Source organism: Thunnus thynnus, chromosome 6 (assembly GCF_963924715.1).
Source record: "Thunnus thynnus chromosome 6, fThuThy2.1, whole genome shotgun sequence".
NCBI classification, from domain to species: Eukaryota; Metazoa; Chordata; class Actinopteri; order Scombriformes; family Scombridae; genus Thunnus; species Thunnus thynnus.
This window is the reverse complement of record NC_089522.1, coordinates 17,611,908-17,634,226: the sequence shown is the minus strand read 5'-3', so window position 1 is coordinate 17,634,226 and position 22,319 is coordinate 17,611,908.

The following is a 22,319-nucleotide window of genomic DNA, read 5'->3' as shown; positions in this document are numbered from 1 at the left end:
AATTTCTCAAATTGACTAGTACACCAACTAATATCCAGTAAAGCTAGATTTCAAAATGTAAGACGAGCCCCCATTTCATCACAACCTGGCCACAGGGCCGTAACAAAAACAGGAATTTAGTTATTTATTAAAATCTGAGTTTATTATAATAAAGAAAATAGATGTCCATTAAGACTGTCTCTGCTTCGGGGGAGAGCTGCAATAAACCGCATTGAAGGTTGAGTCTAATCCTTGTTCTTCTCTTAGCACCCTCTTTTTCTTTCTTGCTGCCTTTTATAGTGACTTTCCTGCTCACACACACATACACACAAAGTGCTGCTCAGCTACGTCTAAAGTGATGGAATTTTCCTAGCAAAAAGGCTTTTACACTCCAAATGGAATGCAAAGGTCACTAGTAAATTTCCAGCCCCTGGGACCATTAAGCTGGGCAAAGAGAGTGAGCAGCAGGCTGTTTTATGGAGCCTGGAGCTGTCTGCTGACAAACCCAGGCCAGTGGGTTTGGTTGGGAAAGCCACAGTGGCACTCATGGGAGCTCTGCCTGTGATGTGTGTGGCAAATACAGATGTAGGAGTAGTTCTGGTGCGTGGTCAATGGGCATGCAGAGTGAAGCTTTGTTGAAGCTAAACATCAAAATGAGGAAAATCTGATTTTAGCATTGTACTACTAATGAGCGCATACTTTATGTGCGGCAGAGTCAATAACAAGCCATCTGTGCCTTGTTTACCTAAGAAGTATAAGCTTTTTGTGATGCATTTGTAGATGTTTGACATTGCACTAAAGTATTATTTGATATTTTTCATGTATATAAATGTAGCCCACATGTCATTTGCAGTATTTTTAACTGGAAACAATAATTCTGCTTTTATAGCCATTTCTGTCCTGCAAAGTATTTTCTTTGCCTTGATGGGCATCATGTGTTGAAATATAGTTACAGATTTAGTGTAAATTTATTTTTTATTTCACCGCAGCCTCTGCACTTCAAACATACTCCCTTCTGTACCCGTAACTTGTAGTGCAAATGAGTTCCACCGGGTATTGCCCACGGCAGAGGTGGGTCTTCTTGCAGCACATTAGCCTACACTAAATGAGTGTCGGGGGAGCTACTGTGCAGCTGTGGCGAGGGGAGGGACTGCTGCAGTGGGCCTCATCAGTGTTACACAGTTTGTTCAAGGATACCACCAAAACAACAAACAAATAAATGTGCACTCACACAGATAACGCAAACACACAGCATGATGCATCCCTGAAAGAAAAAAAAAAAGAAAAAGATTCATAGTCTTCAGTTATGGCCTCAGTGAAACTGTGAAAAAATTCTCAAAGTGTTGTAAGTCATGAGTATCACAGAGGCCGATGTAATTTGATGTGGCCTTTCTCGTGCTGTGATCGTGTAGGCACAGCTGCCCAACAGCTGTGTCTCCATTTCCTTGTTGCAACCAGATATAAAGCTCTGCAGTGATGACTGGTGCATCATCTCGCAGCACAGTGCACTGATCTGTATGAAGGTGATTGTGATGTGATGCTCTAATTTGGGTGGCTATCACACTTAATGTGCAGTAAAGCACCATAGACAAAGCTTCTTCGTTTTAAATGCCCCCCTCCTCCTCTGCGCCACAGCTCTCACCGCCAACCCTCTGCTGGCTGTGTTTCCCCTTCGCCACCCCCTCCCCTACTCCTCCCTTCATCTCCTCTCCCCACCAGGGGAAAGAGTTATAGCTGCCATAAAAGGCAGGTAATGCATTGTTAACTAATTCTGTCTGCTCAGAGCTGATATATCCTCTGCTCTAAATCTCTGTGCTTCCAATAAAATGCAAATGCTAATGCTTGCCCTCCATGAGCTGATATCATTTTTAACAGGCCAGAGGTAAATGCTAGAGAAGGGTGGGGTGTGCCAGAGGTAGTCTGTGACACGGTGAGGATCTGAGCCTTCATGGTACATTCTGTCAGAAAGGAGACCTCCAGACCTGATCCACACACCACTAGCCAACAGTTTGCACATATGCCTGTAGGCATGCATGTGAGGCTGAAACAGCACCTTTTTTAAAAGCTAGATGTGTATGGGTATGAGTAGCAGTGGTAGTAACGTGTGCTTGTTTGAAGCTAGCTTGGTATCTTCTGTTATTTAGAAGCCAGAACTAGAAGCATTTCATTCAGTACTCATTCACCACCAAATAACAGAAGCCAATTTGCCTGTGGATGTAATGCATCATATTTCCATCTTAATAGTAGTGTCATACTTCGTGTAACCTTGGGCTTCTAAATATTGATCCACTTCTAGATTTTCAATTATCCTGCGCCGTTTTTCTGCCATCTGGTAAGGACCAGTGATTTGTGTTCCTTCATATCTGGAGGCTTGTCCTGTAATTAGACCATAAATTAATTTGCAGAGAAGAGAGAGAGCAAAAAAGATTGAGAGCATTAAGTAAGTCCTCCGTGGTTGGAGACAGAAAATCATAGGCAACCACAGCTCAGTGTTTCATTCAGTAGAATAAGGTAATTGGATTACAAATTCCAACACCATAAGTTTTCTGTTCCTTCATGTGTCACTTGTTTTTCTTGCAAGTATTTAAAACCATGCGGCTGCTAATGATTGCTTGTAAGTCAGTTCTTCAATAAATGGCTAGAAATCATCCACTGACATAATTATACCTAATTACTTGCAGTGCCGCAGCAAAATGATTAGGAAAAATGGGGCATATTAGTGTCAAAATGTGTGTGAAACTTGCAGTGAAATGTGCTGTGGATCCATCAGTGGGTTTACAATGACCCCCCGCACAGGCAGACAACAATTGTGCGCTTCAGACCTAGCTCTTATTTACAGCACAGCTCGAATAGAGGTCCTAAAAAACCAAATGCATCCTGATTGATTTTAAATTGGGAGTATATGCTCTCCTGCAAGATTAGCTCATTGTCCCCTGCTGCTAAATTGCACATAGCGATTGTGGCTGTCGCTGCACACTGCCTGAGCACTACAACCGCAGTTCTCTTTGCCATGTGGAAATTCACATTAGACAAGCCCAAGTGACTTGCTTAAAGCAATTAAGATAAAAAGAAAAAATGCAACAGAATGGGCTTCTCTTGTGGTGGAAAATGCTAAATCAGCAGGGTCTGAGTTTAAAACACTGTATACAGACTACAAGATGCTCTAAAGTGAGTGAGGGTAACAGTGACAGTAAGCTTAGCATAGTAGTCTGTAGGTGGAAAACTGCAATGGAGTACCTGCTCTACATGATACCTTGGGTGTTATTGAGCAAGGCCACAGCTGCCAGCATGCTCTGATCATATCTTGTGGGGCTTGAGAGGCAAGGTCAGCCAATGCAGAGCCCACCTGCTCCCCCATTCTCCATCACACAGTCCCTCAGCCATGGCCTCCCGGAGGAAACACGCCTGACTGTCGCGCTGCCACAGACAGCATGTGTCCCTGAATTTATGATGGCGACTTATTGGCGGCCTTTCACGTTAAAAGTCATCTTGAGTTTCCCAGTGTAGCTGTATGTGTGGCGAGCGATAATCCATTAACATTCAGAGCAGACACGTACAGAGGCTGGCTCTCTGCCAGCCCTGAGCTCTGACCGACTTTGACCCACCACTGACCACAACATTCTCCTGCCTCTGCTCCCAGGCATAGCCAGCCTGGACATAATATAACGCCATAAACTATCTAATGTTACACTGTATATGAATGTGAAGTATTATATGCTTGAGGTCTAATATGCAAGGCTTATAACCGAGTGAGAAAAGTCCAGCTGCGACAGACCCATTTTGGCAGAGAAGGGAAAAATCACATCTGTCTACTGTAGGCCTCTACACATCTTACATTTTAATCGTAGGATGTAAAAATGAACATAAAGTTTCATCAAGGATTAGAGTTCAGAGAGGCCATGAAATCCCTGGGATTTTCTGTGGTGGTATTTATTTCAACAGGAGATGTTGAAGTTCACATTAACTGATCCACAAGGAATACTTCTGGCAGCACTTAAAATGCTGCAAGGCTTGCCCAGGCCTCGGTATAGAGAGCTTTCAGCAACACGGGCTGGTCTGCTGCTGAAGGTGGCTCCTGGACTGATTATAATTTTAGTGGATTATAAAGCCTTGATAAATACTTTATAAAGCCGAGTTGCATAACAAATCTAACACATAAAAGAAGGTGAAGATGTTACTCCACACAGGATAAAGGGGCTCTTGACAGGTTCTTGAATAGGTTTTATAATTCAATATTACAACCACCATCCTTGTAAGGGGCCTGTCATGTCCCGAGGCCTGCAGGATATATACGTTAAACACACATTCGAGCGCTCACAGTCGAGTCCATTACACTGATTAGCAGTAAACACATTTGTAATAAAACTTAGTGAAATAGAGGAGGATAGTCTGCACGTTGATTCATGGTAGAATCTGTGTGAAATATAATGTGTCCTAGGTGTCATACTTCTGAGGGCGCAGGAGTGATACAGGGCTTCAATTGCAGGATCTGTAACACATATGAGCCAATTTATCCAAACAGCTAATGTCTAAACATTCAGTCCTTCATCTCAACTGTTGGCCAGAAATAAACCCAGGCAAAGCAGTGTGGCGGGGGTCCAGTAAACGTGAGAGAATCTGGGAAGCAGAGCAGACCAAACAGATGTCTTTCCACAACACGGACACCTCCTACTCCTATCCCCCTGTTTTACCTGACTGTCTGATTCTCTCTCTCTCTCTTTCATTTCCCTCTTCCAATTTCACTGTGTTGCCCTAGTATGAAATCTGTTCACCATGAACTGAACTACACATTACATAAGCATTATTGGAAGGTTTAATGGTGCATTTTAGCACAGAGCATTTTTTTTTAAAACCAGGGAGAGGTTATTAGAGGAAGAAGAGCAGGAAGAAGAAGAAAGAGTTGATCATGTGTTTCCACTTTTGACCTCTCCACTGTGGCATGTACACACCTGGTTCAGTTTAGAATGCTGTTTCTGTGGAATAGCTGACGGCAAACCAGCGAGTGGTTTCATCTGGGGAGAGGAGGTCTAAATGTTTAAACCACAGAGTCTCTCTCTCTCAAAGATGTGTTCTGAAATTTGTTGTCATGTCAGCAGTGAATTACACTGAGACGCGGGCACAAAACCAACAATTCATTGTCATTGGTAAACCAGCTCTTATAAGTATCCATGTTGAAACCTGAAGAGAATGCTTTCACCTGTAGGCAGCATCAACAATCTTGTTAAAAAAGAAAGTATTTTGTAGATGTTAACTGGCCAAGACACATAACCTTTGATAAGTTTTGTTAGCAAGACTGCATTACTTCAAAATGACAACTTTAAAAGGCATATTTTATCCCCAACTATGTGAAAATGTATGTCAGATGTGTTGCCTTGATGATGAGAAGGGCAAAGCACGGCCACCACAGTCTCTGAGCTACTCATCTGTTTCCTATTGGAGGAAGTGATTCTGGCAGGAAGGCAGGGGCAGTAGATGAAGGCAGGCTGGGATAGAAGGACGGTAAAAAAGAAAGTAAAGGGGCAGAGAAACAGGAAATGACAGTGTGACCCACTGGGCCCACTTACTAGCTTGCCAGAACCCCCTGGCCACAGCCAACCTACTGGGCCAGCAGTTTCCATCACCTGCTGCTTCTGGTTCCCCCACATAAATCCAGGTGCTCCTGAATAAAGCTCTCTTTCTCCAGGAGCCACAGGGAGCCGGCGGGGAGGCTGCACGCTGGAGGGGCTGCGCCGCTGCAACAGTGAAGCTCTGCCTCCTTGTGAGAACATGTCATGGAAAATACTGCAACAACTATGCTAAAACAGGCAGAGAGCTGGGGATTTCCATCACCCCCCTGCTTGTTCAAAGCACCATTCCTTCATTTTATTAATACTGTCTTCTAATTAAAAGAAGCTGGTCCACTCAATATAAAGTTGCTGCATCTTTTTTATTAATGTTTCTTACCTGCCTGATATTAATATAAGCCTAGTCCACTGGGAGGGAGAATTTCAGCTCCTCACTGCCCCCTGGCATGCTGAATGAGCGCTGCAGCCGCTGAGCTGATAAACCCTAGAAATCATTCCCGACTCCAGCCAGAGCTCTTTACAGTACCTTCAGCGCTCCCTGGTGATGGATTAATGCACTGTTGTTGTCATTTTATTGCCATTTTATTGCCCTGGTGCAATTTACCAGGCTTTATGTGCCTCCGCTGTCCGGCGGAGCAACGCGCAAGCGCATGAGGCCAACATTCCTAGACAAAGGCCACTGCTCACCCGATCACTGCGCATGCGTGCTACACACAACCTCCACCTCCAACACAAGACACACACACACACACACATACACACACACACACACACAGTCTAAATCAAAAACACGATTCATTCAAACACAAATGGGGTACTATACAAGCGAGCAGATGAAAGCATCAGTAGTGAATCTTTCAGCTGGCTGATGGACTTCACATTCACTGCTGCTGTGTTGCACTTTCACCACCTGAGGGCAACATCACTCAGCTGGCCTGCAGCTGCAGCCTGATGCAACAGCACACGCTCTACAAATAACATTTGGCTGTGTATTAGAATATTTATTTGCCTCTGCTGTCTAGGTCTGTTATTTGCTCGAGGATTACTACATTTAGTCTGAGCTGGCTGTCTTTGCATTTGTATGCAGATAAAAGGATTATTGCAATTTCCTTAGTTTGCCACAAAAATGGCATTTTTCCAGAAGCCTCAGTTCTTCTGGGCTCGGTTTGGTTTGTTTATTAATGACAGAACAGTTCCATTTATATTAAGGGTTTTGACATCTTAAATAGTCTGCGATGATATCAAAGCTATTAATCTTTTCAACCGACCTTTGTTTCAACACTTACAAAACATACTATAGCAAAACACATTTCATGGGTTACTGCTACACACTTTTAAAGTAAACACACCCACCCACACACATACACACACACACACACACAGACACACACACACACACACCACAGCTGCTGATCTGAGGTCGTTGTTGTAACATGTGGAGAAGTTTTGTAACATCTCTTGCCAAACTATTATCACTCTCATGCTGTGGGAAAAACAGCTCCATACCTACAGCCAACTCCTTTGGATACAAAAACAAAAACTCTGAGATAGCATTCTGTTTACCTGTCTTCATGGTTATATAATGCATGTTATTTTAACAGTAGTCTATAATTTTAGATGTACATTAATTACAATTAAAACAAATTATGGCATTCTTTGGTGACCTTAATTGATAATGTGATATTACATGTATGGTTGACATGGGCACTTATCTTGTAGTAAATTTAAAATGATTATTATTTAAGACCTTATGAACACAGATTTATAGTAGGTCCTATTCTATATGGATAAGCATGGAAACATATCAGGTGACCATGGCAGGAAGCAGCCACTAGAGGGAGCACAGATGCTGTTAAATCCAAGGGAACCACCTGACAATTAAAAACCATTAGGCTGCAACTAAAAACATTGAAAAAGATACATCATTGTTCTTACACATAAGACAAAACATTATCATTGCAGATGCATATCAGTTGCTGTGAAGTTATTTCAACATCAAACAACTCCATTTTTTCTTCTTTTCACATCCCTGCCTTGAAATTTATTTAATGTCTCATGTTGCCAGTTTGGTGTAGGGGCGTATGTGGATGTATGCCTGTGTGTATATTTCTTTCACATTTGCAGTGTAAAGTACAATCTTTGCAAGGACCTGTAACCTCAGAGTCTCTTACGCCCTGAGAGCCGCTGATCCATCACTCTTAATGGAGGAGGATAAGTTTCAGCCAGTGAAAGAGAGAACAGACAAAGGCGGGACGATTTATGGCAGACGAAGAAGTGGAACTCCTGGCTATGGGCCTTGATCTGAGCTGGGCTGTGGCTAGGCTAGGCTAGGCTATGCCCCAGGCCAGGGTCATTCACATGCACGCTCCCACACACACTCACATGCACACACATTACTCCAAGCCCACAGAGCTTCAATCCCCACACCACATCCCAAAATCCAAACCTCTTTCTTTTGAAGTTCCCCTGCCCCCTTTCTTCTGGACTAACTTTTGCACGTCTATCTTTTCCAGTGAGTGGTGAGCTCAGGGTGGTGAAATATGGAGTGGAGACCTGTTACATGTTAGCTTAGGAGATAGCCAAGGTGTAAATTATGTGGTAGTCTATGGCCAGTCTTATTTATGAGAGGCCTGTCAGGTGTTTAGGTGTTGGAGTGAGATGTGCGGCTTAAACCGTTTACTTCGCTGTAAATCAGGTCATACAGGCCACGTCTGTTTGGACCGTGTGTGTTTACATGTGTGTCCCTGTGTTTGAGGCCTTGTTTTTACTGGGAGACTATGCAAGGCCGGGTTGTGTTAATGTCAAGCATAGGTGTTAATGCTTTGTTGTGAAGGTGAGGGTGCATGCATGTGTTTGAAGGTCTGTTTTCTCTGGAGGCCATCACAGCTGATACAGATGGGTTGAAACATTAGCTATGGTTATTATGTTGTCTGCCTAATAGAGATGCTTTTAATAGATCCCCTCAATACCTACACCTGCTGTCAACGTTGTACATTATGAGCAAACATGAAACCTACTCAAGACTTTTCCCGTTTCTTTTGTGATGTCCCTGTCTGTCTTTATCCCAGACATATCAAGTATAGGTGGATGGCTGTGAACGTAGCCCATCAGAGGACATCAGGTATCACTCAGCAGGTAGTTAGACCTGTCACTGGATGATGGATACTGGCTCTCAGACAGAGGAACTGTAGAAAACAGGTTGCATAGACCCTGTATTTGTTACCATTATTTCCCCACAAGGTGCCGCCTATAGAGCGAGCCGTGTCTCCCCTTCTGTTCGCCCTATTGTCCGTCCTCTGCCTCAGCCTTGTCTGGGCACAACAATACCACTGGACTCCATTGGAGCATTTTGTTTCCCCTAAGTGGGAGAGCGTCAGTCTTTAAAGTGAGACTAAAAGGCAAAAGGGAGTAGAGTGGAGAGATGAGCCGAGTTAAGGTTGAAAGGGGTTAAGAACATGAGACAGAAAACTCTAGAGAGAGATCGAGAGGATAAAATGAAGGGGCGGAGAGGAGAAGGAGGATGAGGAAGAAGGACAGAGGATGATGTGCTGGAGGCAGGTACATCTGCATTCTCTCCAAACACAGCATAGGCCTGTCTTGGGTGTCTCTATCCAGCAGCACTCACTGGCAGATTTATGGCCTCCCTTTGTGCATGTGTGTCTATGCATGCAAGTGTGTGTGTGTGTAAGAGCAGAAGGGATAAATTGAGAGTGAGAGACACAAGGTACAGGAGAAAGAGAGTATGTGAGTGGAGGCGAAGGGCAGCAAGCAAATAGCAGCCATGTTGCATTCCATCGATATCACAATCCCCTCCTCCCGATCTCTGCCATATTTCATCCTTCCTCTCTCCCTTTATCCTTCCCTCCTTTCCTCTCCTCTCTCCCCCTCTCTTTCTGTCTCTGTCTCATCACACTGCTCTTCACTTGGCGCTCTTGGCCCTTCCATTGCTCTGCTGGGTCCCAGGCTGTAAAGCCCTCTCAGGGGAAAGGGTGTAAATCTGTCTCCCCGTCTCAGGAGATTTCCTGGAGCTCAGCAGACTCAACAAAGCCTAGCCGATGTGGAGGACCAAATGTTTCACATGCACACACACATGCATGCATGCACACACACAAAAATGTATAGACCCAGAACAAAAATGTATGCATATATACATATATATATAGAAAAGGTCAGCATGTGTGCATAAATCCACTCACACACGCTTGGCCTTGTTTGGAAGCTCCTGCAAAAACAAACAGGTATGCCTCTTCCTGGTCTACCAGACTGCATGGGAAACCAGGGTTTGTGCTTGTGTGTATATGTGTGTCCACTGGAGACCCTACCCCCAAACCTTTTGTCCAGAGGGGCTGTCCAGACGAGCTTGTTGTCTCTTTATTTTCTCTCTTCCCCCTTCTTTTTTTCTCCACTTCCCTCTCTGCTTTATTGCACTTGATTCTAAGCGCGTCCATTCCTGAGATGGCTCAGATAGCAGCTGAAGCTAAATTGCCCGTCATAAAGCATCTGCAATAGCAATGGAGCTCTCAGGGTGGGACTGCTGCAAGGGGGTACGAGGTGGTTAGGGCTCACTATGAAAATACAGGGTCCTCTTTTTAATCTTTAAATGTGGAATATGAACTCTGTTTCAACATCCACAAATCATACAGCCCTTCCTTAAACATTAAACGATTCTGTTGCATGATCGATTTCCTGAGTGCCTCCTAAATCAGTTTTATGCATATAATTTTCAGTAACATTTGGCTATTTGAGTGTGTGGGTTTTGGAGAAAAGTGACTGAAAATCAAAAGGAAAATGATCTAATGGTATTTCGGGACACTGAAATGCTTCTGCATGATACTACTAATTACTCACACAAGACAGGCTAGTTAGAGTGAGATGCTGTGATTTATGGGGGAGCCATATATTTGGCTGTGCTATGTTCCTGTCAAATGGTTGACAGATAGATGACTGCTGGGCTGTAATTGGCCTTCCTGTTTGTATCTTTTCTCATGTAACAACAAAGGCAACAAGGCTGTGCCAGTATGACAACAGCAGATTCTTTACAGGAAGAACAAACAAAGGACAGAGGAAGTAATGGTTAGGTGGGAAAGACACAAGAGAGGTTATCGGAGTGCAAGACGGGTAAGGCAAACTAGCAGGGAGAGTGAGGGAAAGCAGGTCAGATCAGTTATGTTCCTGCAGGGCTTCGTATTGACTCATCTCTAAAAAGATGTGTGTGGCATTTGTAGCAAGAAATATCTTATCATCCAGCCAAAATAATCCCCCAAGCTGCCAAATTAATCTCAACAAAGATTCGGTGCAGTCAACACAACGCCCTGGCCAAAAGATAGAGAGATAGAGACACAGAGCTGTAGTGTATTCAAGTGGGAAAATCCCTCGCTGCTTCATACGGCTGTCTACAGTGTATTCTATCAAAGCTGTAATATTATTGCTCTGGCTGACTGTGAGGGAGAAGAATTCCAAGGGACCACAGGAGCAAGACAGGGCCAGCAGCCTGCTTGGCAGGAGCCCCGGTGTGATCATCATCTATGGGAGGAGTGACGCCCCTCACTTCTGCCTCCTCCTGCCTCCCAGCTAGCCTTGCCCCGTGACAGATGAGCCCAATGACAGCAGGACGCAACAACCTGCAATTGAACATTCCCCTACGATCTGTCAATGTCCGTAGTGGCGTTTCACTCTCAGGAAAACACACAGGGACACACGCACCTTCACACACACCCTAACATTGAGTCATTCCCCAAGTATTAGAAGAATCAGGGCCCGAAACGCCTTCTCATAGTTGTGGAATACCACAGATACCTGTTGCAGGTGTCTTTTTAGGTCAGTGGGGTGGTGTGCGTGCCTTGCTCTTGTTCTGTGTGGAGCCCATTCTCTAAAGTTTATAATTGCTGGGTAGCTCTCTGGTAGGGACAAGTTGCATTGTACAGTATGTCAGCTGTTCCCCCCTTTTGTGTGTGCCGGATTTCAGCTGGTGCCGCGGTTCTCCACTTTGGCCACAAGGTGTCACCTTGCTCACAAAGAGCATATGGCTTCAAGCCTGATAGGGGCTTTATTTTCCGCTTTGGTGGCAGTGCTGTGGTGTATCACGGCAAAATGAAATAGGAAAAATGAAAATTGGACATAAATGTGTTTGCCGCATACAGAGCTTAATGAAGTCAGCCTTGCCAGTACATTAGGAACAAAGGCAGCAGAGAGAAAGGCACTGAAGGACAACTCACAAACACTTCCAAAATAAAAAGGGAGATAAAGTATGAATGGTGAGCTTCCTCAATGAAAAGCAGTTCACCGGTTGTCAAAGTGGAGATTTATTTTCCGAGCAACTGGCTTTTTATGGTCAAGCTCCTCCACACTGGCGAACAGCAGTGCGTTGTAATATGGCATGTAAAGAATGGGATTCAATAGAAGCAGTCCTCAATTTGTCATATTTAAGGGGATAGAATAATGACCATTGGCTGCCTTGTGCTTGAATCGCTCAAGTTGGCTTATTTTTGTGTGCAAAATGGAGGATGAAGACGAATGGACTTCATACATGACTTTGCACAGTCCAAGCTATCATATCATGTCATATAACTTAAACCAATAGCCGGTAGCTTATTATTACCCTAAGCCTGGAGCAGTAGCTAGTTCTTTGCTATGTTTCAGTAGAAATTATAAAACAATCCAACTGTCTTCACTTGCTTGTTGCAAACTAATGATCACTTGGCTTCTCAGCCATAAAAGCATGGTACAAAATTAATTGTTTCAATCAATCAATTGGTCAATTTCATAGCCATCAAGCTTTGCCCAAGATCATGTGCATTCTCTACCCTTCTCCTTCAGGATGGGCCTGGAGAATGCCAGATGATTTATGGCTCCTGTGTGTGCTGCATACATATACAAATACTATACACATGCTGACAAGCATACACACTCAAGAGGCAAACAGACACACACACACACACGCACACACACGTACATAGAAATGCACGTTAGCACATATATGCACACATTCCAAGTGGATGACACACAGCAGGGAGTGAATCACGTGCGTGAGGAAGCAGGATGAGCACAGAGGGAACTCTTCAGTGTATGCTAAGCATGCCGGTGACACATGCAGCTAAACATAGCACATGAAACACTACCAGCAGTGATAGACTTAAAGCATTCTCTGAGATAGACCTCTCTGGGACTCATGTATTATATGTGGCTCACATGAGTGAAAGAACAAACATACAAACCATCTTCCAACTCAAGTTGGACAGTCATGCTAGCCACCTCCTCTTCCTACATACATGCCCATGCACACACACGTGCATGCTCGTGCATGCACATATATACATACACTGAGAGCCAAGTGCAGAGGCTTGTTGTTAGCGTGTTGTTCCTGTGCTGTGGCTTGTGGGCCTGTCTGCAGGGCTGATCGATGGTCTTTTACTGCTTCCCCAGGATTATCGGTCGAGTTCACCGGGAGGGGAAGGCAATTCATCAGAGCACAGCGGAGAGAGAGAGAGAGAGGGAGAGGAGAGGGGACAGAGAGAAAGGGAGAGAGGGATAGAGGGAGAGAGGGGCGTGGGGGGCGTCAGTATGAAAATGGAAGGAAAGATAGGAGAAGGCAGAGGTAAAGGTGGGAGGAAAAACAGAAGGAGAGGGGAGAGGGAAGGAGAGTGGGAGAATAAGGAGAACAAGATGGAGACAGAGGGGAGAAGGAGGAGATGTACAGATGTGCTCATGATACCGCATCACCTGGAAATGTATGGAAAAGATAGAGGAGCAGACATAGATGAATATCACAAGATAAGACGATGGAGTGTTGGGGCAACCTCAGATTGAACCCTCCTTACTGTATAGTAACCATCACACAAATATATAACAGTACATGTCTGTAGCTATAAGAAGCAATACCACAAGTAGGAATGACAGGAGCAGTATTGTTTTTATTGCAGTCCGATGTTGTGTTTTGCATTTAGATTTATTCATTTGTCAGTTGAAACCACACTCTTACAAATGACATGGTAGCATCTCCAGAATTATTGTTCTCATAACGCTTGGTATTAGAGATTGTTGAAATCCTTATTAGTTTAATTCCTTAGGTTCAAATTTCAAAATATAATATATCAAACATGATTATAGTTGAATAGCTCACATACAAAACATGGTCAGAACCAACGAGGCAAATGTACAATCTGACCCAAATATCTCACAGATCATCACTCCACGCAGAATCTGATTTGCTCGATTAACTTGGTGTACAACAGGGATAATCTTACCTTTCATAGAGGCAAGAGTTAGCTCAGCTCCCAGAGGTTTACACAATGAGTGACCGTGTTGTAACACATCTAACAGGGGCTATAACACACATGTTTCCGCTCATTCAGTTCACAGGATAGAAGAGGAAAAAGTGGAGTGGTGATTCAGCATCAGCAGCTAAACCATCAGTGAGAGACAGATAATGATGGACAGAGACAAGCAGATGAAGTCTGAAACTGCCTTCCACTTTTCAGGGAAGCTTGTGAACAGCTTCCAATGGCAACACAGATGTGCCAGGTCTGCCAGCCAATCCACTTTTCCACAGATGTACATTATCGCTAATCACATTACTGACCAATAACAGCGATAAGGAACAGGGATCCAAGCGTCACTGAATCTAGAGTAGAAAATATTTTTATGTAAACCTTGTCATGAGCTTGGGATACACACATGCATGTTCCCGTGTGTTGTGTAAAAATATCATTGTAATGTTTCTGTGTCTGAACATGTATGTCTTCTTTGCTTTGCGTTGTTTATGCTTGCAAATGACACTTTGCCTCACTTTGTCTCCTTCTCCTCACATCTCTCTCTCTCACTCTTCACAGATACCATTTATCTGTCCCTCCCTCTCCCCATTGATGGATGGACAGATCATGTATATCCAATCTAGCAGTGCTCCTGATGCGGTTAGGGGCTGTGACAAGTCTCCGGGCGGGGGAACCGAGCGGAGCGGAGCGAAGAAACGGGGTGACGAAGAGGACACGACATCTGGAGCACACGCAGAAGAAAAAGAATGCAGCAGTGAGAGGGGACTGCGTAAAGTGTCTGCATAGTGCCCTGAGCGTGTATGTGTGTGTTTGTGTGTGAAAAGCAAACATACACTCTTTGTCCTGCCCTCTGGGCTACTGTGTGGGTCTCTGCTTGACAGTCCTAACTGACTGGCTCCTGCACTCCACATCAGCCAATGATAATGACAGAGATTAACGAAAATTTTATAGTTATGTCTGATAGTGCTGACATATTGCATGTATCAGATGGAACAGGCAGAGTGTTAGAGCCTCTCCTCCGTAGCTACTGTATGGACCACAGAGTGTTACGGATGGAGATTGATTGTATGGGTTGCTGTTGACATTCAGTCATACCCATGAGTTCTAGGGTGCAGTTGCAAATATTAGCCACTAGGGGGTAATGTTATCCTCACAGTATTCAAAGGAGCCTCTGTGCTCCCCAGTGGAACTGTAGTTCTTATCTCAGGGAGTAGTGGGTGATTTCCTGGTTCATATTGGCAACAGGGTTGATGATAATCTATTATCACAGGTTGTAACATTGCAGGTGTTGGTGTGTGTCTATAGAGGGGGGATCATCTCCCTCGGCCCCTCTTTCCTGGCTCTGCACTATGGATCCTTTTTCTTTTTTGATCACTCTGTTAAAGATTTTACAAAACCACATGTGTAAGTGTTTGCACGCTGGATTGGAATGATCTTTGATAATAATTCTTCCACACACAAGTTCAGGTAAACTCAGCCAAATTAAAGCCACATTTCATTGTTGAACAGAAAAATGTGGAAGGATGTCAGCAAATCTTTGCTTTGGGAAATTGCAACTGACAAACGCTGATGAACAGCTGCATATCTTTAAAGGCCCCTAGGTATGAAAGCACACAACTCTTCAAGGTGAGGAAGTCATGTTCTGAAATAACCTAAGACTGTCTGACCTCTCAGAGGCAGAGAGGTCAGGGGTCAACTCACTTGACACCCACCACCCTCCCCCCTACCATATCAACCCCTTTGACTACATACTAAACACACAGATAACTCTCTTCACACATACCTTTACTCTCTCCAGACAAGTTGTACACAGTCAAGGAGAGAAAACACTTTCACTTGTGGCCCCATGCAACACACACACACACACAGAATCGAAAAAACAAAAAAGTGGAAGTGATTGAGAACCCCCCTCAACCCCCCACCGTCTCAAACCGTCTGTCTCCTTCCCTTGTCCCCTACCCTTCAACCCTATCAGCTCACACCCATACACACAAACATACACAATAAACAAACCCTGATGCTGAATTAAAATTATAGAACAAAAAAAGTCAACAGGACCCGCATTCCTCCTCCATTTTAAAGACAAAACAGCAGCCATTTTCTAAAATGCGGAATCGCCACCCACACCCCCACCTCTTGATAGTAATCAAATTTGGTCTCATCTTTTCATTTTCTCATCTCTCCTCCCCATCTGTGTGGTGTAACTCCTCTCTTTCTCATTCTCTCCCTCATCATCCCTCACTGTCACTCGGCAGCTCTGAGCCATTGACCTCCGACCCCCAGGCAGGTTCACCAGCGGGTCAGAAGCCTGGCGGGGGGAGACAGAGAGAGGAGGGGTGGGAGGTCTGTTATTGGGGGATGCCAGCTTCCTCCTTTGGCCATGGATACAGCCTTCACTGCTGCTGCCATAGCAACTGGACGAGACGGCAGAGAGAGCAGACTGCAAAGAGCTGCTGGGATGGAGTTCTCTCTACTGTGATCTGGCTGTAACCTCCATGGGCACTCGCACATGTTCACGCTCGCACATACACACACAGTCACACTCAAATGCATTCACACACATAATGACAAACTGGTACACACACACACACACACACACACACACACACACACACACAATCTCATACATGCTCGCAGAATCTAATCAAATTTCTTATTTGGACTGCCAGGCTGTGCTGGAAAAGACTTTTTCAAGTTACAAGATTGATGGGCATTCCATGTTGGCTGCAATTAATTGCTGCATAATTAGACCTACAAGTTATTTATTGAAGCAATTTGGAGAACACAAGAGCCTGGGGATATATAAAAACCATTTGATCATGAGCTGCATAAACTTTAAAGATGTCCTCTTACAAGCATTATTTGGATATAAATTAGCAATACAATCCCCCCCCAAAATGTTTCCCATGTTCATAAAATAATAAATGATAATAAATCTGCACTGAAGTGAGTGATGTGCTGGAAGTCTCTTGAGGTCAAATAAAGGTGAGAGTGAGATGTAGATAATAAAAATAATACGATGGAAAGGGAGATAGCATTTTGTGCACATTTTTGGTGCATGCAGGTGTGTGAAGTTCTGAACTGGCATGCTTACCTTGGAGAGCCTCAGGGGTTAGAGCTCAGTCCAGGTGGCGTCCCACTACAAACAGAGGTGTTAAAAAACTCTGTTGCTGCTTGCTATTAATTACCTACATACTACTACTTTTATTTATTCACCCTCTTGTCTACATCTCTCTTTATTATTCTAGCTTTTTCTCTCTTTCCTGTTCATATTTCTGTTGTTTCATGTATTCCTCTCTATTTCATTTTTCTATTTTCCTTTCTTTGAACATTAATTTCCTCTACTTTTTCCTGACTTTTACTCTCAGCGCTCTCTTCCGTCTCTTCCTCTCTCTTTCCCGTCTTGCCTCACTCTGTCTCGCGTTGCTTAAACAAATATGATAAATGAGGCTATTGGTGTCTCTCTCAAGAATGAGCTGTGATCAGAGAGCCTTTGATGTTTGACAGCCTTAATGATGTATCTTGATGAATGGATGTACAGTAATTTTCACTTCATGTGACACACTGTTTTGCTATTGAGCACATTCTTGTTCAGCGCTGTGAATGAAACTGCTATTGAAGGGTGTGTGTGTGTGTGTGTGTGTGTTTTTCCCATTTTTCTTGACTTGCATTCCTACGCCTTGCATGTTTGGTGACAATGTCAGTGCACTTAAGCCAGAAAGCTTATCTCAAGTGTTTCAAGAGCCTCTTATCAGTTTTCTTTGTATTAACGGGATGAACTACTTTTAGTGTATGCATACACACACACTAACACACAAGCTGGCTGTGGACACACACACACACATTTACTCACCCGTACACACCCAAATATGCATGTTGTGTGTGTGCATGTCTGCATGTTCACACATGCACACACACATTTACATATATCTAGAAAAACATTAGAAAAACAAAGAAATATAAAAGGGCATAATAAATGTATCCTTTTTGTTTGATAATACAGCACATGACAAAACTAAAAAAAACATTTACATAATTTCCAGTTGTATTATGGAGCCTTGCTCCTGCAGGGATGACCCTGTATCATTAATTTGTTTAGGTGTGAGGTGCAGCCGTGGCTTGGCTTGTTAAATATTCTTGGATTTGGCCCAGTGGCTTAATTCCAAACACAATGTGAGTCAGGGAACTCAGATTTATCCTGATCTTCATGCTGTTCTCTGACTTCACCAATAGGTGGAGCTATGTACATGAAACAGGCGTTGAGGTTGCTATGGCCAAATGCCCTCAAGCAGCAGGAAGAGCTAATCAAATTGCCAGTGTGTCTGTGTCAATTACAGGGGGTCAACTTCATAAGAGGAATAGGCCCAAATCATATTTGCACCTGTATTCTCCCAGCAGTTCCTGAACCAGAAGCAGAATAGATACAGAGAGGCCAGAGAAGCCTCTTAGTACGGCAGTCACATATCCAAGGTTGATAATGATATGGAAATGATGGTTTTCATAAGCACACATTCTTATGAGATATTAGCCCTTCTTTAAATTCTATAGATAACGGCTCTGTGAGGCTGCCTTGAGCGATGAGCTTGGCCATTTGTAGATCTTGGAGAGATGAATAGTGGAGTGAGGCTGATACTCTTACAGTGCCGGGCCACTATCTTATCACTTCCTTTTATCGGACTGATAAAGTAAATGACTTTGCTATAGGTGTGCAACTCTTCAAATTCATTATGAGCCTGCTTAGCCTGGTGACTATCGACATGGCTGGGAGTGTGTGATAAATGTCTGCCAAAATGTGTGTGTAGTCCATGGTCGTAACACACTCAAATTGGAGACTGATAGGAGATAAAGATGTTTTTGGTAGTGTGAAGTGGAATAGAGACAGGTGGCTGGAGGATTGTTGAGGCTCCTCGAAATCAAAATGAAAATGCAAATTTTAAAGGCTTGTTTAGGTTAATATAATGCTCAGGGAAGCTGGGATCTTAAAGCAGTCATTTACATGTTTTTAATCAAGGGACTTGCAGGGACACATGCATAAATGAGCAACAGGACTTATTTTTGCAGCATCTCAGGAGAGAGAGCATCACTTTTAGTTTAAAGTTACTGGAAGAAAAGATTGGTTGGTTTTCTAATTCTGTACGGACTGTTGGCAGTCCCATGAGGGTGTTTTACCAATGCCAAGAGAGTGGGAACTGTGGTCACTGTTTGGCACAGAAAAGCACACACACAAAAAAAAAACACTCTCAAAGAGCACACACACTCACCTCAGCATTGTGTTCAAAGGTAGTTAGATCAGCAACACAAATTAGTCAATGAAGGAGGTTTGGAATTGTCCCAAGAGGACCATCCATCTTCGTGTTGAGTGGCAGCTCTGTCAATGAGCGCCTGGGCAGTAATGCACTGGTATTTGGAGGGCAGGCAGTGTGTGTGTGTGTGTGTGTGCATCGTCCAGCATCCAGACATTTGGCTCTCCAAACTGAGGGATGCTGTTATCGAGGATGCTGTTAAGTATAGCTGAATGGGATTGTGTTGGACCCCAATCAGAGCTCTGGCTCCTGTATTAACATTATATGGAGGCTGGTCACATTCCTCTTTCCTGCCCCTCCACTTTGCCTGCGCTGCATCTGGTGGAGAAGGTATCTCTGTCTCTGTCTCCACTCTGCTCATAATGGTCCATAATCCCTACCGAGCTGACCTGGCGGTATTGCAGAATTTACAGTAATAATGAGGACTAATAGAGGCAATATCCATCCATTTGACCACTAAATCAGAAATGTAGCTGAATTAGGTGATGAATGTAGTGTCCCCCCCCCCCAATTTTCTGAATCATAAATGATTGAATAAGTCTCTTAGATCCAGATTAAGCTCCACTGTGTGCTCAAAATTCATGTCCATTTGGAATCCCTTTTGAAATACTGTCCTGAGTCATTCAGTTTGCCTCAGTTTTGACATTTTGCTGATGCTGTTAAGTAGTGCAACTTTTAAGTGCTAAGAGCAGAATAAGCCAATATCCTTCTTTTTACTATCACTTACGTAAAGAGGGAATAATGATAATAAAAATGTGCATTATTGTTACATTGGAAAATTTTCTTTTCATAGGCAGGGCAGAGCACAGGGTCACACTTAGCATCCCTGGAGATGTAGGGATCCAATGTCCTGCTAAAAGACACTTCAGCAGCGCTGATGTTTATTGACACAAAGCATGAACCCATGTACTCTGCTCTACACTCCAGTCAACTTTTTTAATCAAATATCCTGCAACAAACAATTATTCTCATTATCAGTGAATATGCTCATTATTTTCTCTATTTATACTTAATTCGGTTCATAAAATATCAGCAAATAGTAAAAAGAAATGTCCATCACATTTTTCTAAAGTCCAAGATGATGTCTTCAAAGTTTGGTCTTGTCAGACCAAGAGACCCATACCCAAGTTTACCCCAGTTTAAAATGTTAAAAAAATTTACAATGATACAAACCAGAGAAAAGCAGTTAATCTCTGCAAATTATCACAATTAAGAAGCTGAAACTAGGAAATATTTGGGAGTTTTGCTTGAAAAGTGACTTAAACAATTAACTGATTATTAAAATAGTTGATAATAATTTTTCTGATGATCAGCTAATCGACAAATATTTTCAGCTTAATTATCATATCATCATATAATGCCACTTTTTGTGTTAACTAGTTACTTTACAGATTCAGACTTTACTCACAATCTTATTAAATATGATGCAATATCATAGAATACATTGTCCAAAATCACATAAAAACACCTCGACCTGCTACAGCATTAAAATGCTGCTTACATGTTGATCCATCATGAATATTATATCTATGATAAAATATATAATAATATGCCATGAAAGGGCCATTCAGCACCATCAATACTTTTACTTTTTAATTGAGTTGAACTTTGAATGCAGGACTATTATTTGTAATGGAGTATTGTTTTACATTGTGCTGTTTAGCACTTAAGGAAAATGATCTGTGTACATCGTTTAAGTTTATGCTTGTTTTCTTTCTACTCATTCATGTCATCTTAATGCCCAAGACAGGAGCCAACAAGTCCGGCATGGCTCAGACTAAACCTGTACTTGGGTAAACATCCCATAATGAGTGTATAGGAGACTTTAGTAAAACTCTGCAGGAAAGTCTCTCTTCCTGATTATTGTCTTGGCCAGCACTCAGACAGCAGAAGCCCCATGCCTACAGCAGAATGTGCCCTGCAGAGTGGAAGTCCCAGCCAGCCTCTTGCATTAGTGATGCCCCTCTGCCCTGCGTCTCCACTCAGGGAAAGGGAGGAGACGTATGGCCGTGACTTCCTCATGGCTGTCTGCAGGCCGCAGCCACATGGTCGCACTGTAGACGCCGATGCTTCCCAATGAGTGAGTGAGTAGGAGACATTAGTGTACAGGCAGACACATAAATGGCACCAAGATGAGATCAATTAGACTGAGAGGAAGGTCGTTAGGCCCCTGTATGGCTAGTGGTCAAAGTGCGATGCCTGTATGCTGTGTCGTGTCAGCTGTCAGTATGAGTGCTTGTGTGTGTGTCTGTCTCTGAGTCTTTGTGTCCATGTGCTGAAATTAATGCTACTGTGGTTGTATGAGTGTGTGTACATTCAAACACCACTGAGGTATAGTTAAGCAGCATTTCCTGAGGTGAGGTGTAAGCTCGGCAGGGTCAAACCTGCTACAATACCTTGTTGTGTTTGAGTCCCCGGGGCTGTGACGCAGGGTGGTGAGTAATCGTGCTGTGTCTGTGCATGCGTTGCCATTGATTTTGTCTCAGCTCCTAGCTCCCCCAATTACCTCCTACTCCAGGCTGCCAGTCCCTTTGCTGTCAGGGGGAGGCAGGAGACTGGGGCCTCAGCGAGCTGTTTGTTTACACTGCTAATTGCTCCTGTTGTTTCCTTTCATTAGCCCAGGCTGAGCTATTGGGCTGCCTCACACAACTAAGTGCTCTTAGCCTTCTGGTCCCCTAGCCTATAGTAAATATTGGCGATGTATAAAGCGCCTCCTAACATATGGCTGCAGACTGGAATGATAGGCTCTGCTGGTGCAATACAGTGTTTTATACAGAGCCCTATGGAGCACTGTGCTGCTCCGGGTGTGTCTGAGTTACAATGTGGTCCAACTGGAGTAGCCTAACACACAGAGTTGTCTTCATTGATACAAAGAGAAAAGGAAATCCTGCTCAGCTGCACTCTGGCTGACCCTGTTGCAAATTCAACTGAGTCTATTTGAAGTTTCACTACAGTAAATTATGTGAAGTCTGCATGTGTGTGTTGTGTGCAAGCATTTATACCCATGCCGTATGTGTGTTTGCATATGTGCATGTGTGCCTGGCTGTATAATGATGTGCTTTCATGTTTGCTTGGCCTCTGTGAGTTATGAATCAAAGGGTTGCATGCCGGAGTGAGTCCCTGTGTCTGCAGTGCCCCCTCCCTACACTCACCCGCCCTTCCGTCCGCCCCACACACACATGCACACACAGACACACACATAC